Raw genomic sequence first — 18210 nt, 5'->3', positions numbered from 1 at the left:
CTTGCTTTCTGTTTTCGACTTCTTTAAATAAGTAGTTCATGTAACACATTAGGTTAGACGTTGTTGACCTGTGCTGCATAAACCCATGTTGGTGCTCTGATATCACAGATTTCACAGCTCTGAAGAGTACAGCTGAATCATTGTTTCGAATACCTTTGCAAGTGAACACAAGATTGATACTTCACGATAATTTTCTACATGATGAGTACTGCCTGACTTATGAATAGGCACAATTCTGGAGAATTTCCAGATATCTGGGAAAGTCTTATTTCAAAGCAATAGATTGAACAGACAAGCAACAGGAAAAGCCAATGAAGATGCACAATTTTTCAGGAACAGTGGCGGTAATCCATCGACCCCGGCTCCTTTAGTCGGGTCAATGTGTTCGAGTTCTGTTTGAACTTCGCTGGTTGAAAGAGTAAATACTGGGAAATTGATGTCATACGTTGGTACTCGCTGAAAGAAGTCTGGATGCAAAGCGGGTGTCAGTGTGCTATAAATACTTACAAAGAAATTGGCTAATAGGTTGGCCGCTTCGTAATTGGAGTTAGAACTTGTCCCGTTATGTTCAACATTGGATGGTATCCTGGGGCTCGCCTTCAAAGACTTGATATGTTTCCAAAAAGACTTCAGATTCTGCCTCAAGCTCTGCTCTACATTCTGTATATACATTCTATACGTTTCAGCAAGGTGTTCTTTATATACAGCTTCCATGTCACGAAGAGAGTTGCAATTTTCTGTGGTTCTTGATTTAAAATAACGTTTTCGCATTTTACGAAGCATGTTCCTCATTTGGCGAAGCTCAGCTGTCCACCAAGGCTTACGCATTGGAACGCTGGAGAGACGTCTTCGTTTACGCGGGACATTTTCAGTCAGAACTTCCAACAGTTTTTCATAGAAGATAGACACATCCACATCAACTGAATCACCTGTTAGATAGTGACGCCAGTCGATAGACATAATGACGTTATTTAAAGCATCGTAGTCACAGTTTTTAAAGTTTAACGCCATAAAACCAGTGTCTTGCTCACTTTCCTCGAAAACATCATTGTCAACATCAAGCAAAACGACTAACGGCTTGTGAAAAGGATCAACTCGTAGGAGTGGCTCAGCGGGTTCAAACACGTCCACCTCATCAGGTACGTTAACAAAAGCTAAATCAAGCAACCGTCCCATTGAATTTGTAAACTGGTTAACTTGTAGAAGTCCGTAAGAAAGCAGTGATTCAGTGAGTTCTAATTCATGTTCGGAAGTTGCATTAATGGGTAAATAACCATGAAGATCTTCATCAAGTTGCCACACGAGGTTCGGTAAGTTATAGTCTCCCAAAACCATCAGAATATCAGCGTCTTTTAAACGATCAGAGACGTCAAGAATTGCCGCACAGTGAGCCTTGTATAAATCAACGGCAGAGTTTGGAGCCAAATAAACGGAGCACAGATAAAGTGAGCGAGTACGAAAATCGATCCGAACAACCATTTGCTCAAGATGATCACAATCTGGTATTGAGATTGAAACACATTTGAGATTGGATTCTACTGCAACAAGTGTTCCACTGCCCCTTGAAAAATCGCTGGTTAACTCACTGCGATCACATCGAAACAGACAGTATTCAGTCGACAGCTCTGAATCAAGTATGTTGGGTCGGAGCCAGGTTTCAGTGAACACCAAAATATCGTAGTCACAACTAGAGAGCATCAGCTTCAAATCTTTCGTCTTGGTTCGTAGGCCTCTCACGGCTGAAACCGGAAGATTGATTAGGCAGATTTAGGCAGATACTCAATTAGGCAGATACTTAATTTGGCAGATTCTCAAACACAGGACCGTGACGACTGATGAGCGCTGGCTGCAGTGGCGCGACTGTGATGAGCGGATGGGGGGCTTCCAATTTGCATAATTCGGCGCGCCCCGGGCAGGATCCAAATAAAACAGATTGGTCGTCGATGGAATTCGTCAAGTTGATTGTGGATAAGTCTTCATGCGATGATTCGGCCGGAATAAGCGTTGTCTGGACACAAACATCCATCGGTGATCCCACGATTAATTGAGAGGTGTAGTATGTATGCTGTCTGAAGCTGGTGGTTGCATTCAGCAGTCCATGATGGGAGTGATTGGTGATGATGCCGCCTGGTGGAGTAATAAAGGGGCCGCAAGCACGTTTGCCGGCGTTGGGAGGTGAAATTTTATGGTTCCATAGTCTTCGAATTCCCGAAATAGAAGTCCTTCAGGCCATGTTTCAGGGTCCAGAGCTTTCTGCTTGAGCGATTTGTCCAGTCCAATTTTGAACGACACGAAGGAAAGTGATTCAATGGCTTTGCCTTTTGGTACAAGCTTAACCACTACTGGATTATTTTCTATATTGAGGTAGGCTTTCGACATCTCACAAACAGCCTCCACAGTAACATCCGGGCGAATCCGTGACAGATAAAGCCAGAATCTTTGGTCTGCTTCATTTTTGCAAACAGGTACTGACATAACGTTGTCAAGCGGCTTTTTGCTACCCACGCGACAGACTTCAAATGCGCGCGCATTTGATTCCAATACACGAGGACGCTTTACACCTCTACGATGGTCGACCGTGGGCCAACGAGGACTAGCTGCTGGCGAGGCGTGAGTTGTTGGTTTAGGATGCAGTTGTTTGATTTCCGAGCGTAGTTCAGTAATTGCAGATGCCAGCGAATTAAGTGGTGATTTTTCATCGGCTTGACACGAAATAGCACGAAAATGCGAATTCGCGAGCAGTTCAGCACAACCATCGCACATCCAAAAAAGATTTTTCTTGCTTGATGTGAAATATGATTGCATCGCGCGTGTTACTTCAGAGCATTCATTCAAGTGGAAAAAGCCTCCACAATAGCCGCGGCAGATAACAATATCGATGCCAGTTATAGCTGCTGAGCATTTCATGCATTGCTTTGCCATCGTGCGCCTTAGCGTAGACTTCAAGCGCTGCTTGCAAATATCTCAATCGGAGGAAAAGCTCACACGAACCAAAATCAAGCAGTAGAAGCTCACAATATTTGCCGACAGATGTCGCTTCGGCAGAAAAAATCGGCGTGGAGAGTAGTAGCCCTTTGTTGATTTAAAACAATACAAAATTCATACACTCGCGAAATTAATAATTCGGCCCAAACGGAGCAGCGCACAATCGCACAATTGAGCAGAAAATTCACACACGACGTTGATTGATTACGGGATAACGAAATTAAACAATTGTACTGCGAGTTACACGAAATATCAGATAAAATAACACGACCGAGGAAAGCTACGATGGGACAATATGCAATTTTGAAGCAGCAATTATATACTCTTAGGAATGTTTTCATAAAAATTCAATTATTATCTGAATCGAAAAAGTAGAACCAAAGTTGTCATAATTTCAAGCGCACTGCAATTTACCAAAGTTCTTTGTGTGCCGAAAATTTAATCTAGACCTTGTGCTTGTTCTTTAAAATGCTCCTGTGGCTTGTACGATAACTGGAACTCCATTCTAGGGTAAAAAAAACTGACAAAAGTAACTTTCACAGTAAAGTATGTTCATCTTTCGAATCAATTTACGTACGCCATCAGTTTTTCTAAATATTTCTATTGTCGCTTCTCTACAAAATTTAGCGAATTAGCGATTAGCGTTTCGAAGGCCAAAATTTTAGCGACGCTAACAGTTTCGCTAACCAGCTCAAAAATTAGCGGAACCGCTAAATCGCTAACTGAGTTTAAGTGTCGCTAATTAGCGAATTACCGAATCAGCGGAATGGTGCCCACCACTGGTCGTTAACATGATTGCTTCCCAAGCACAGTTGACAGAAACATAGACCTTGCAATTTGAAATGTGCCATTTGCCAGTATAACAATAAGGATGGGAAATATCGACTGATATGGCTATCGATACCTTGTTGTAAAAGTATTCTACTTTAACCTTGCGGTCGTGCCCCTGCACACAACCCTCCTGTTATTTTATTTGAAAATCGCTCAAAGGGCACTGCTGATGTTGCGGCTGTTGTTGTTGCTCCCCAGGGCGGTTGAGTAAGCCCTTAATCTCTTCCAGCAACGCTACAAGTTGCTCGTGCAGTTGCATCTGCTCCGCAGCTTCTTGGCCTAATTGTTGCTCAATTTGTTGAAACTGCCATGTGTTCCCCGAGCGTTGGGCTGGCACCCAGCGCCACTGCCCGCTTCCGCGTTGGGTGGTACCCCGGGACCCCCTTCGCGAACCGCGATGAGTGTATCCATAATTTTGCTGCATTATTTTTATTTCCAACTATTCGAACAGTTCAAAAATTCAACTTTACTTTACTGGACTTAATGTTCAAACCAAAATATAGGGTAAATCTGCTTAATATAGACCAAATGACACATTATAAATATATTTATTTTGATTTACAATAGGTTCGCTTTTTACGCGGTTGGATGTACCGCATTTTAAAGATTAGATTAGATATAATCATACTAAATATATTTGATACCGTGTACAAACCATCTTCCGAATCGAGTAAAAATAATCCGCGTTAGTAAAAATATCCCGTTCAAAAAAGCGCATAAGAACAACCCGCGCAAAAAGCGACCCCAGTGTATGCTTTTACAACTTCAATAATGTTCTTCATTAGAAATGTCGCAACAAGCGTTTACTATAATATACTTCATTAAAGCTGCAAAAAATGTCTTTAAAAAACAGCTACCTGGTTTGCCATGGTTCGTTAACGTCTTCATAGAAAATGGCTTTACCAAAAACTGTACTGACATCACACTTTCCGAGCGAAAATAATCAGAATTTCGATGAACGGGTAGGATAATAGTGTCTTTAAAAGATAAACAAAAAATTTTACTAGAAAAACACTTAAAATATTGAAAAAAAAAATAGTGGCTCAATTAAGGGTAGAAATAATACTGTTTTCCTTATTCCGGCATGCTTCATTCCGAACAAGAGCTATCATCGAAATAACGCCGCGAATCATAGTTACCATAGTTACCATAAATTTGTTATGATCGTGTTATTGTATAAAATTGCTGTCAAAATGGGAAAAGCGCCGGAAATTGGTAAAAAAAACATACTGAAGCAGCTGTTACTGAGTGTCTTCAAACAATAAAAAGTGGTGTTTCGACTAGAGAAGATTGCAGGCGCTCCAATGTTCCACGATCCACCGTTATGTTCGGTGCAAACAGCAAGTGGTCAGGAAAACCACGAAAAAGTAAACAAACTGCATTGACTGCCGCGGAAGAGGATTCAATTGTTGGCTGGATAACTCTGGTGGCACGTAAAGGATTCCCTATTACGAAAGAACGGGTGCATTCTACAGTTGATCCAGATTCAGAACTCTCAGTGCGTAAGCCAAAGTTAGTTTCATCAGCGGAAACTACGGTTAAAGAGATGTATTATTTAGACCTGGCCCAAATTAGAAAATTGTTGTGGTCTAAATAAGGGAACGGTGGCCCATTGAAGAAAACTAAAATTATGATTTATTTCTTTTATTATAAGAAAATAGAGGTATTATCTAGATGTTTTTCATGCAGAAAAGATGATAAACATGTTACTTCATGTTTATACATAATGAAATACTTAATTCAGTTTAAATATTTACACTTTTTCTTGCAAAATTTACAGCTACGCTACAAAGTGGTCCATTAAAGGCAGTTATACCGTACTTCAAATATTGAAGATGTTCTTCGATCAATTGTTCGCAACATTGAAGCTGACACGAGCAGGAAATTAAGCGCAATGATTCGCACAATAACAATGGATTTCTCAATGGCAGAACTCAATGCAATTATTCTGTCATTCAATAACATAACTCTGATACAGTATATTCAGGAGTCTGTAAAATGGATTGCTGACATTAAAGAAGGCAAAACCATAGATAAAATTTTGATCGAACTGTGTAGTTCGCATATAACTAAGATTAAAAACAAAGTTGTGGATAGAAATATTTCAAAAGCACATCCAAATAATAGGTTGTGCAAAATTGCGCTCGCTTCTGTAATGAATTATAAAGAAGTAGAACAAATTTATTTGGTTATAAAACTTCTTTCCGTATATTTGACTACTAGCCATGAAAATTGACGAGAAGCATACATCACTTTGGAAAACGAGACCAAACTTTTAAATGATTCTATTTTCGGAAAATATTTGGACAATGTCGTCGCAGAGTCTAATGAGGATATTGTGGGAGTCATAAATCTCAAAGAAAAAGAATTCCAAACAATTTATGAGTCTAGTCCATTTTACCAGAGAGCGGTAAATGAACTGACTACAGTTTTAGAAGACGCGGAAGACGATATCAAATAATTTATACAACTATTTCTAATAAAAATAATTTAAATATCTGCCACTTTGGACGCCAGTTTTAAGTTTCAAAGAAAAGCAAAGTAATGCGAGTTTGAAAGACACCCAAAAATATAATCGAGCAAATAACGGTTTGATAGAAGGCTATCACCGTATAATAAAAGGGGCAATTAATGCTTGTACCTTCGTAGGTGATGTTCCATACGTGAGAATTGATGATTATATCATTCACATACATGATCCTTATGTTGAATGTATGATTATTCAATATAATCAGAAAATTCCTTCTAGTCGTAATGCTAGAATTGAGCGGAGTGTGAAAAATGCACATAAGCAAACTCCGCAGATACCTCTAACATCTACACCGAAGAGCTGCAGAAAGCGCTCTATGGAAGGTAGTCCATGCACAAGCATGAAAACCCATTGGCAATTATCAGATTTGCGCAAGGCTAAGGAAACCTTTAAAAAAAAGGCAAAAGTCGTCGACGGCTTCCGTATTGTGACAAAACTCTTGAATTTGCTAATGATTTGGAGAAAGTTTGAAGAACGAGTCACAAATGGAAGAAATGAAAATAAGCTGTATTAAAGAAGATACACTGAAAGTATCTGCAAATTTTCTAGGAGTCAATCGACAATCGACTCGCAAACGTTTCATAGAATTTATCATAAAAATTCAGAGAACGTTCACAACATGTGCGCTGGATGTGGCGCAATTGAAGCAGCTCTTGTATCTCATTCTGACAGCACACAGCCTAGCATAAAGTGTTGGATTCGTTGAGAGGGAAAGGTTTGAAACAATTCCCATTCTTGAACAATTTCTAAACCTGCTTTCAGAACCTAATAAAAACTGATGTCTTGAAAGAACATATGCCGGTAAAAGCAACAGTACCAGTGGAGTAAAGAGCCACAAGTCTCTCGTCGTCTATGATTGCTGCGGTACACTTTCTATTCGTACATTTTAGCGGTACACTTCTATTCGTACTGCAGCGGTGCTATTCGTATTGCAGTGGTACACTTTTGTTCGTACATTTCTATTCGTGTTTAATCGAGGAAAAACTGAAATGCTGCTGCTGATGGTGATTGAAAGTTTATCTCATAAATATGATTACCATAAATTACTCAACAAGAAGTGTAAATTTTTGCAATGGATATTAATTTAATTTTATCTTCGATATTCACTAAATAATCGTGACTGGATAGTATCAGAAGAGTAAATTCCCAAATATACACTTCCATAGAAGAAGTAAGAGCCTGCGAGTGCTTGTGAATTTTCGGTTTATTTACTAAGATTCATTCAGAATCTCTTTTTACATTTCAAAATTGTTTGATGATATATTATTATTCTGTAATAATATGGAATTGTAGATTGCTACGATTTTTTGCTGGAACTTGTTAATAATTTTGTTTAACATATCTTCTTATGTTTGCCAATTAATGAACCTTTGTAAGGGCTTCCATATTATTTTGAAGGTAAGATCCATATTATAGATTTGATTTAATCAGAGTTAAATAAGGCAAAAACATTAATTATGATAACGTAAGTATTAATGGATTCGGTTTTTGAGTATATAGAGTTAATTATGACTTTGATGCATTACGAGAAATTTTTGGTGCTTCTTCAACAACCACGATATGCTTGTGCATTGTCAAATACATGTTGTTTGCACAAAAATAATACTGCAGGCATAATATCGCCAAATATAAACGATATACTTTCGAGTGTTGTTGAAAATATTTCAAAAATTGATTTCCAGGGGAGACTGAAAATAAAAATACGGGCAGTCGCTGAGCAAACACATTGATTCTGTCTGCAGACTCTGTATATTTTGCAACAAAAAATCCCCTAATTACAGTGTTTAGTCCCACGTCACCATTTCATACAACCCTAGGGCTGTATACCTTGTAGTATTTCAACTTCTGATAGCTTCTGCAGCCATCTCTTGGGGTCCATAAAAGTATAGCCATATAAAGGAAATGTCATTGAGTTTCATTTTAGGTCGAGAAATTTTTAATTTGTCAAATGATGCCATATTACATAAATGGGGTTCGGGTAAGTAAAGAAGTATGCTCAATATTTCCAATCGACCAAGTTGGTTAATGTTTTTCAAGGGGATGGTAGCCCTATCCAAACTCTGCACGCCTGACAGTAGGCAACATATCGGGGCTTTATTTAAAAATGAAGCCCCAATGTAGGCGCCCTGCAAAAGTTCCATATTCATCCATTCAACATGAAAAGAGATCCAAGACAAGCACGCATCAGTTCAATTAAAATTGATAACTAAAAAATATCGGAAAAAAAAATTGAAAAAAGACATTGAAAGAGGTAGAACACAGTTGTGTTAGCTTATTAAGATTGTTGGTGACTAAAAATATCGGAAAAAAATAATAGAAAAGATATTGGAAAAGGCAGAACACGATTGTCAGTTGTGTTGGCTAATGTTCAGGAATAAAAGTAATCAAAAAAGATATTCCTTAATATTGTTCAAATCTTCCGGTTTAAAATTGGAAAACGCGAAATACAGTTTGCTAAAGTTTTCCAATGAGTTAATTCTACCAGGAGATTTTCTTAAAACCTAAACTGCCGGTCACCAGTCAGGATAAAAGGGGAGTGGCTTATATATGGTAAAAAAAATTTTTTTTTGCTGCTAAAATCGAATCTTTTCGTTGGTTGGTGACAAGGAACTATTTTTGTTACAATAACGCCGTTATAAATTTTATTTTCATTTTATGTCAGCCCCCCGTCAGAAACCTTGAATATTGGAAGGGGAAGAGCTCAAAAGCTCAAACCGTTTTGTTCATTTCATTGGTTTTCCGACAGCATAAATGATTAATTTAGCAACAAACAAGTCAAGTGACAGCGAGAGTGTAGTCGAAAGGCAAGCAAAATTATTAATAATAATGCTAAAGTGATATTTTTCAACATTTATTTGAGTGCAAGTTACAAACGTCATAACTTGCACACAAACTTTGATCAGAGATATTTCTTTTTTTTCGTCTCGGTGTTATTTATTTTTTGCCACCCCCTCTGCTAACTTTTATAACCTTGGACATAAAAAGAATTCGAAATTTGTTTCAGCCTAACTTATAATAGCAAGGGCTCAATTACACGTTTTTCGGTTGTATGTGTCTCAAGGTTTTGACGAGTGACATGAAAATATATTAACTTCTTTCATTGTGATTTAGAGCATTTCAAATTGTTTTGTTATTTTTCACGAAAGCGACATGTTTGTTTCTTTCTCTGTGTGCGAGAAACAAAATCAAAACCGCGCACCGAGAAACAAAAACGAAAATTTAATGAATGTTCACAGAGAAAACTTTCAACTTTTTTACCAATAATTTATGATACTCAAAAGAACCTGTGTTGATCATTCATCGGCAGTAGCTTTTCCTCGATGAATAAAGACTAGCTGGAGAAGTTAAAAACGCTGCTGTAAAATCAAATTTACAACTGTATTCGTTAAGGCGTTTAAATAATTTTAATGCTAATAATAATCTTCGATAAACAGCCGCACACACCTTTTGCTCCATAACTTCCGTCAGACCCTGATGCTGACCGTAAGATTTTGTCAGATGGTAGCTTGGCCCCGAGTGAGGATATTTGAGAGATATTTGAAATGTTACAAAAAAGAGAAATAACTTGCAATCATAGAAGCTCAACAGTCACAGTAAAGGCTGCAAAGGGATGCCCACAGGGAGGGGTTCTCTCATCCCTATTGTGGTCAGTTGATGAGCTGTTGACGCAACTAGAATCACAAGGTTTTGAAGTAATTGGTTTTGCGGCCGATATAGTAGTTATAGTTCGTGGAAAATATGTGCACTTAATCAGAGATAGACTTCAACATGCTCTTAATCTTACCACAATGTGGTGTGAAAAGAGGGACTATCGATAAATCCGAAGAAAACTAATATTATTCCATTCACACGCAGGAAAAAACTTAAAATCCCTGATTTGTATCTCAATGGAACGAGATTAGAACTTTCTCTAGAGGTCAAGTACTTAGGAGTAACCCTAGATAGCAAATTCAATTGGAACTTACACATAGACAAAGTAATAAGTAAGGCTACAAGTGCCTTATGGATTAGTAAAAAAACTTTTGGTAATAAATGGGGATTAAAGCCGAAAATGATTCACTGGATCTATACGGCTATCGTCATACCCAGAATAACATATGCTTCCCTAGTATGGTGGCCTAAGACAAATGTTAAATATGCTCAGAAAAAGTTGGAAAAGTTGCAAAGACTTGCTACGATTTCCATCACGGGAGCAACTCGAAGTACGCCTTCGAAAGCATTAGATGCCATGTTAAGTATACTTCCATTGCATTATAATTTGTACATTGAAGCTGAGAAAAACGCACTAAGGCTACAAAGGACAGAAAAGTTCTTTGAAAGAGACCTTAGCGGACACCTTAGTATTCTTAAAAACTTCAAGATCAATGCGCTGTCAACTCAGGAAGACTGGATGGATAGACAGTATAACTTTGAACGACTATTCCAAGTGACTGAGCCAAGTCGTACTGAATGGGAATCAGGAGGGCCTAGTATTCAACCAGGCTCAATAGTTTTCTACACGGATGGTTCCAGGCTGAGCAATAGAGTTGGGGCTGGGGTAACTGGTCCCGGAGTCAACATATCTATACCGATAGGTGAATGGCCAACTGTGTTCCAAGCAGAAATACAAGCAATAACTGAATGCGCTATAGTGTGTTTACGACGCAACTATAGACATGCAAATATATGTATTTTTTCGGATAGTCAAGCTGCTCTGAAGGCACTAAAATCCGATTCCTGTACTTCAAAATTGGTTTGGAATTGTATTCAATTACTACAACAGGCAGCTAGAGATAGTAAAGTGAACCTGTTGTGGGTACCTGGACATTGTGGTATTGAAGGGATTGAAAGAACTGATCTGTTGGCGAGAAATGGATCAACGTAACCATTCATAGGACCAGAACCATTTTGTGGGATTTCGGAATGTGCCCTCAAAATGGAACTCAAGAAGTGGGAAAAATCAACAGTGGATAACATCTGGAAAAACAATGAGACAGCTCGACAATCGAAGAGATTTATATCACCCAACAAAACAGTAACTCAAAAACTACTCAATATCTTCAAAAAATATCTTTGTACCTTCAGTGGCCTAGTGACGGGTCACTGCTCAAGCAAATATTACTCAAAGCAGATAAGTAAGTTGCAAGATGATGCCTGTCGCTTCTGTAACCTAGATAGAGAAACCTCAGAACATTTACTATGTGACTGCGAAGCACTCTTACAAAAGAGGAAGCAATTTTTTGATAAAAACATATTACAACCATTAGATGTTTGGATGACTTCTCCAAATAAGGCAGTGAACTTTATTCGTTCAATAACACCTTATTGGGACGATGCCTATAATCAGCAAGTGGAAGCCACTAAATCAAATAGTGGTAGGACACCCTGATGAGGCTTACATCAAACGGGGCCGCCACAATAGATCAAATAACTGGTCGCAGTGGAAAATGTACCCAACAGGAAAAAAAAATCACAAGAAGGTTGTATGCAAAGCCACGACCGCAAGGTTGAAGTAGAATACTTTTACAAGAAAGATAACCGGGCTGCTTGCGTGTCAGTCATTTTTTCTAGTAATTAATGTTGACCGTTCATTGGCAGTATTGTAATTTCTTTTTGTCTGATATTTTGAATGAAGTTCATTGGATATTTTTAAATTTTGTGCAAATGAGAAGTTGAAGTGCTGCCGAATTGTAATATGCACATTTAATACGACATCATTAAACGGGAACGGAACAAAGGCTACGGTTATGCAGAACGCGAATGCCGGCGCGATGCGATTCGCCTTACCGTGGTGAAATGTACAGCTCTTTTTAAGGCGAAGTAGAGCTATACATTTCAACAGATTTCGTCTTGCCGAATCGCATCGCGCCGTTATTTGCGTTCTGCATGACCGTGGCCAAACACGAAGCGACGCAAACACGTAATAATAGTCAGAGTATGCATGTAGATGAAGATAATTAACTTTGGATTATAGCGCAAAACAAAAAAAATAATAACTCTTCAAATAATCATTTGTGTTCTTCAAATTTCAGTTGTTCAATTTAATATCCGATGAAATGTTTGTTTATTATCTGATGAAGCTTTTATATAGGCCAAATGATGCATTCCCAATTTACTAGGTCCATAACTCTGCCGACCGTGCTTGGGAAAGCGCGGTATAACGACCAATCAGAGGTCGAATTTTGTGTTTTTACAAGGCTCAAGAGTTTTCAATAGTACAATAGTTTGAATGATAAAATTGCAATTTCATGCATTTGGTAGGAATCTTAGAAGATTTTCTAATCGATGCTGAAAATACGAAGGAAATCCATCGAAAACTAACCGATTTATTAGCATTTGAAATTTTTCTCACTTTTTTCAGTTTTAGATTTTCATTTTACATCCCTGTGTAGCCGAACTTCCTGAGAGAAGTATTCTAATTAAAAATTAAATCTTCATTAATTCATTTGTTGTCCTTATAAGGACAATTGTTCAATTTATCATAGGATGTAGTGTTTATCTTACATCTCTGTGTTAACTTGATAGTGAGGACTAAGGCGCACGGTCAACACAATGAGAAAGGTGTTTTCACATTGAAAACTAGACACGGCTTTACTGGAGGAAGTGTTGGCAAATGCATCTACCGCTAATACCACCGTTATCATACGAAAGCGCGTCGTTTCATGTGGGGAATATCAACAACGAAAAATGACGCGCGTCTAAGCATAACCCGAACTGTTTCGCCGTGCTGCTCCCATTTACCTTTACATCGGCCTCAGGGAAGTACCGGCTGCATCTGCATCTACCGCTGAGGCTGTCACTATACTGCTGTTGGTACCAAAAGCTATTAACTCTTCAAATAAGTGTGTTATTTGTTCTCAAAAGAACAATTGTTCAATTCAAAATCGGATTTACGCAATCGCATCTCTGTAATATTACCGATAATAATATTCTTCTGAACAAACTGATACAACTTTCCCATTAGGCCTCTGCCATAATAGACGCGAAAAGCGACGCGAACCGATTCGCTCAGCTGTAGGTTAATGTACAGCCATCAGTAGAGCTGTACATCAACCTACGGCCGAGCGAATCGGTTCGCGCCGCTTTTCGCGTCTACTATGGCAGAGGCCTTAGAGAAAGTTGCTGGCTGATGTATTCACTTCATGCAAGCCTGCTGCTGATGCTTCCCGCTACCACACTGAAACAGCATTTTAGTGAAGGGAGTGTCGTTGCATCAGCTGACCCTGCTACCATCGATGCTGATATACCCGCTGCAACAGCTACGCTATGCATAGCCATGCCACAGTTGTGGCCGCTATACGCTGGCCCAACTGCTGAGCACCTACAACGCTATCCGTAGCCATGCCACAGTTGTGGCCGCCATTGGTATCCGCTGTACCTGCATCTGCTGGCCCTGCTGCTATCGATGGTGAGATCCACTGAAACTGCTACACTTATTCGCAGCCATGCCACAGTTGTGGCCGCTATCCGCTATCGATGGTACCCACTGCTCGCTCCCGCTGCTGCTTAGGGAGGACTGCTATCGTCGCTGTTCAGAACTACTATGAGCGGCTTCGCTGCTGAAATGTCTTTTATTTTTGATATTGCTTACAGAGGTATATTTTATGACAGGATAATTGGTCAGCCCTAAAGGCTCGTCATCTTTGTTCGTAGTAGTGCATTTAGATTGGTTTTTTGAATTATCTTGAAGATTAATTTTACATCTTTGCCTCAATGGCACGGTAATTTTATGAATTTAAATAAAATTGAATAACCTACCTAACTAATACTATCTTAAAAACTAAATTGACAAAGATCGAATTTCCTCGTGAATTGACCTCTGGCAAGCATCCCTGAATCTAGACAGAATTGCCTGTTTGCGCACCAAAAGTGTATCTAGACCGGCTAGCTGGTGGATCTCAGAATTACGCGTTCTTGGAGGACTGTTAAGGATCATCCTTAGGATCTTATTTTGGATAACCTGTAATTTATCATGGTGATACTTGGCACAACTCTCCCAGATTGGCAAACCGTATTCTAATACTGGCAGGATAATCATTTTATGGACAGCAAGCTTGTTCTTCAGGGACAGTTTGGATTTTCTGTTTATCAGTGGGTATAGAGATTTAATTAGGATGTTGCCTTTGATTGATGTTTTTTCCACATGTGATCTGAATATAAGCTTGCTGTCCAGAACAAGACCGAGGTATCCCACCTCTCTCGACCATTCGATGGGTGAATTATTAATTTTTAGCCTGACGTCGTCAGGCGGAACAAGTCGACGTGAGTTTGAGTGGGGAAATAAGATGGCCTGTGTTTTAGCCGCATTGATGCAAATCTTCCAGTTGTTGAAGTAGCCGGATAGAACATCCAGGCCTGCTTGAAGTTTTCTAGTCAGCGAACGGATCACTCGCCCTTTGTACATGATGGCAGTGTCGTCCGCGAACATGGACAGTACACCACCATCCGGAAGGGGAGGAACGTCTGACGTAAAGATGTTAAAGAGGATAGGACCCAAGAGGCTACCCTGGGGGACCCCAGCATCAACATTAAATGTATCAGACTGGGAGTTGTTCAAGCAGACCCTAAATGATCTACCCGACAGATAATTTTTGATGATTTTCACAAGGAAGATCGGGAAGTTGCACCGATGCAGCTTATAAACAAGACCATCGTGCCAGACGTTGTCAAACGCTTTCTCAACGTCCAACAACGCCATGGCAGTTGTTTTGGAAACAGACTTGTTCCGCCTGATAATGTTCGTTACCCGGGTGAGCTGGTGCACAGTGGAGTGCCCCTTCCTGAACCCAAATTGCTCTCTAAGGAAGATGTTGTTCTGATCAGCAAACTCTAGTATACGTCTCAGAATCAGTTTTTCGAACAATTTCGAAATAGATGAAAGGAGGCTAATGGGCCGGTAGCTTTTAGCGTCAGTGGGATCCTTCCCAGGTTTATGGATGGGGATAACTTTGGCGAGCTTCCAACGGGACGGGAAGTAGCCAAGTTCCAAACACTTATTGAAGATCTTTGCGAGGTGATGAAAGAAGTCAACGCTCAAATTTTTCAATTCGAGATTGACCACCCCATCGACACCCGCGGCCTTCATATTTTTACATGATTTGATGGCTGCCATTACCTCGTCTGCAGAAATTATAGATTCCTCTGGGACAACTAGAGGGGTCACAGCGATTCTGGACATTGTAGCTGCCACATCAGGCTCAAAGGGGCTCACCAGGGAACGACCAAGATTGTGAGAATTTACGAAATGCTGGCCAAGTGCATTAGCTTTTTCAGCTGGTGTTATTAGCTGAACTTGGCCAGCTTGTTGATCAGAATGGGAGAGAGGAGGGACAGGTCTCGGCTTGTTTTTCAGAAGTTTAGTTAATTTCCAGAAGGGGTTTGCACAATCTGGGAGAGAGCGAAGATGACTTTCAAAGCTTTTGTTTCTGAGATCCACCAACCGGGCCTTAATGATTTTATTAAGACGATTGCAGTAAGACTTTAAGTGAGGCAGGCCAGTACGTTGAAAATGGCGCCTAGTTGTGTTACGAAGTCTTATATAAGATTTAGTTAGGCTGTCTAGATTCAGAGTGTTACTCACCAGGTCAGAAGCAGGGATGTGTTGGTCACGGGCTAAGGATAGAGCCTCGTCGATGATCTGCAAGCACTGATCGATGTCGTCCGTCGATTCAAGCTCGATGTTGTAGCGGATGTTGGCGTCGATGAACTGCTGGAACCGTGGCCAGTCAGCACGATGGTAGTTGCGACGACGAGCACGAAATCGATTGGCGGAGTAGCCCACTTCGGCCACCACTGGAAAGTGGTCGGAGCTCAGTTCCTGGTAGACGATCGGATTTGAAAGGTTTGCCATGTTGGTGATGAAAAAATCGATAGTCGAATGGACACCGGAGCGACTCAACCGGGTGGGGGAGTCTGGGCTCAGGATGATGTACGAAGATGCTTGTAGGTCATTGTGGACGACTTTGCCATTTGGATTGCTTCGAGTGTTGCCCCAGGCTTGATGTTTGGCATTGAGGTCACCAGCCAAGATGAAGTTTTGCCGATGTCTAGTAAGCTTGACGAGATCTTGTTTCAGATTAGAGGATGAATCGTTCCTTGAGCTGACTTGCGACGGACAGTAGGCGGCTATGATAATAATAGGGCCGACAGGGGTAGAAACCTCGACCCCAACCGCTTCGATGACTTTTAAGTTGAAACTGGGCAGCAGCTTACAGCAGATGTTCTTCCTCAACGCGATGGCTACGCCTCCACCCGCTGAGTGGGTACGATCGAGCCGAACAACTCGAAAGTCGGGGAGGTAGATGTTGACGCCAGGTTTTAGATGTGTCTCGGTGATGATAGCTACGTCGATAGTCCGCTCGTTGAGGAAATCAGCGAATTCGATGGCTTTGCTCTTTAACGAGCAAGCGTTCCAGTTAGCGATGTTAATGCATTCACGGGCCATATTTGGTGAGGATGGAAACTGCTGCTTGCAGCTGTTCAGCTCTGGTTTTACAGGTGCGAAGGGCTACGAATGCTTCGGCCAGGAGATGCACGAACTCTTCAGTAGTGAGAAGGGAATCTGCGTTGTTTTCTTCGGCGTCTGTGCGGGTAAACTTCATTCCAGTGGCAGGAGTTGTAAGCCCTGGGAGCCCCGGGGGAGGCGAGGAACGGCTCGATGCTGCGACATCGGCAAACGAGGTTGTAAGCCGATTATTCAGTGGGAGAGGTGGAAGCACTGGGATTGCACGTCGCGATGCGATGACTGGAAAATTTTGTTCGTTATTCACTGGCACTGGGATTTTTCTCCGACCGAGTTGGTTGTTGGTTGAGGCTCTTTTGCGGATCTCGATGAACTCCGCCCGCTTTGGGCAGGAACGACTGGTGGCCTTATGATCAGCTCCACAATTTGCGCAGACAGGATCGGCAGTTTCCATCAATTGGCAGGCGTCGGGTGCGTGCGTTTGTCCGCATTTGATGCAGCGGGAGGCCATATGGCAGTTTTTAGTCCCATGTCCAAACAACAGGCAATTGGAACATTGGGTCACATCTCGATGAACTGGTTTGTAGCGCTCCCAGGCCACAATGATGTGGAAAAGGGCACGAATGGACTGCAAATCCGCCAAACATGTTGAATTTTTCTCCAGGTTGATAAGGTACAATTGGTCGCGGTACTTCCGAGTCTTGTTGTGGCGTGACATCTTATGGATCTGTATTGGCTTGAGTCCATTTGCCTTCAGTTCCTCTAACAGAGTGTCAATTTCCATGTCTGGAAGACCACGGAGAACAATCTTGAGCGGTTTTTCTGCTTCAATGTCATGGGAGAAATATTCCACCTTACGCTGCTGCAGTATTACTTGCACCGCCTTGTAGTGATTCAATGACGGAACCATCAGTTTGTAGCCGTCAGAGCACATACGGATAGTGCATTTCAGTCCTTTCTCGATGTAAAAGACAATTGCTTCACGAAGACCTTCTGGAAATCCTTTCACATAGAAGGGTGGAATTTTCTCTTTTTTCACTATTTCGGGGTCCGTGGAGTTTTCCAAGACAGCAAATCTGTTGTTGGCCAAAAGCTTCTTAGCCGCCGAATCGGGGGCATTTCCAGGTCGAGGCCGTTTACCCGTACTAGAACCGGTTTTCGATTTACCCATGTCAGGGTTCACCGTAGCGTCGGTTTCCAACGCGAAAATAAAAACTTACGAACGAACGTACAAAGTGAACGGAGCGAAAATAAACAACTGTACTGCTCAACACGCTAGCAGAGAATGATGATTTTGAGAGCGGCTTCGACTAAAACAGGCTCTTATATAGGGATGAAAATAGGAATGAATTATTTTACGTACGTTTACGTACGTTTTACGTACGCACACACGCAACGGTTTTAACCCGTATCTTATTGCGGT

The sequence above is a fragment of the Wyeomyia smithii genome, chromosome 3 (genome assembly GCF_029784165.1).
Source record: "Wyeomyia smithii strain HCP4-BCI-WySm-NY-G18 chromosome 3, ASM2978416v1, whole genome shotgun sequence".
NCBI classification, from domain to species: Eukaryota; Metazoa; Arthropoda; class Insecta; order Diptera; family Culicidae; genus Wyeomyia; species Wyeomyia smithii.
Note: the sequence above shows the minus strand (reverse complement) of the source record.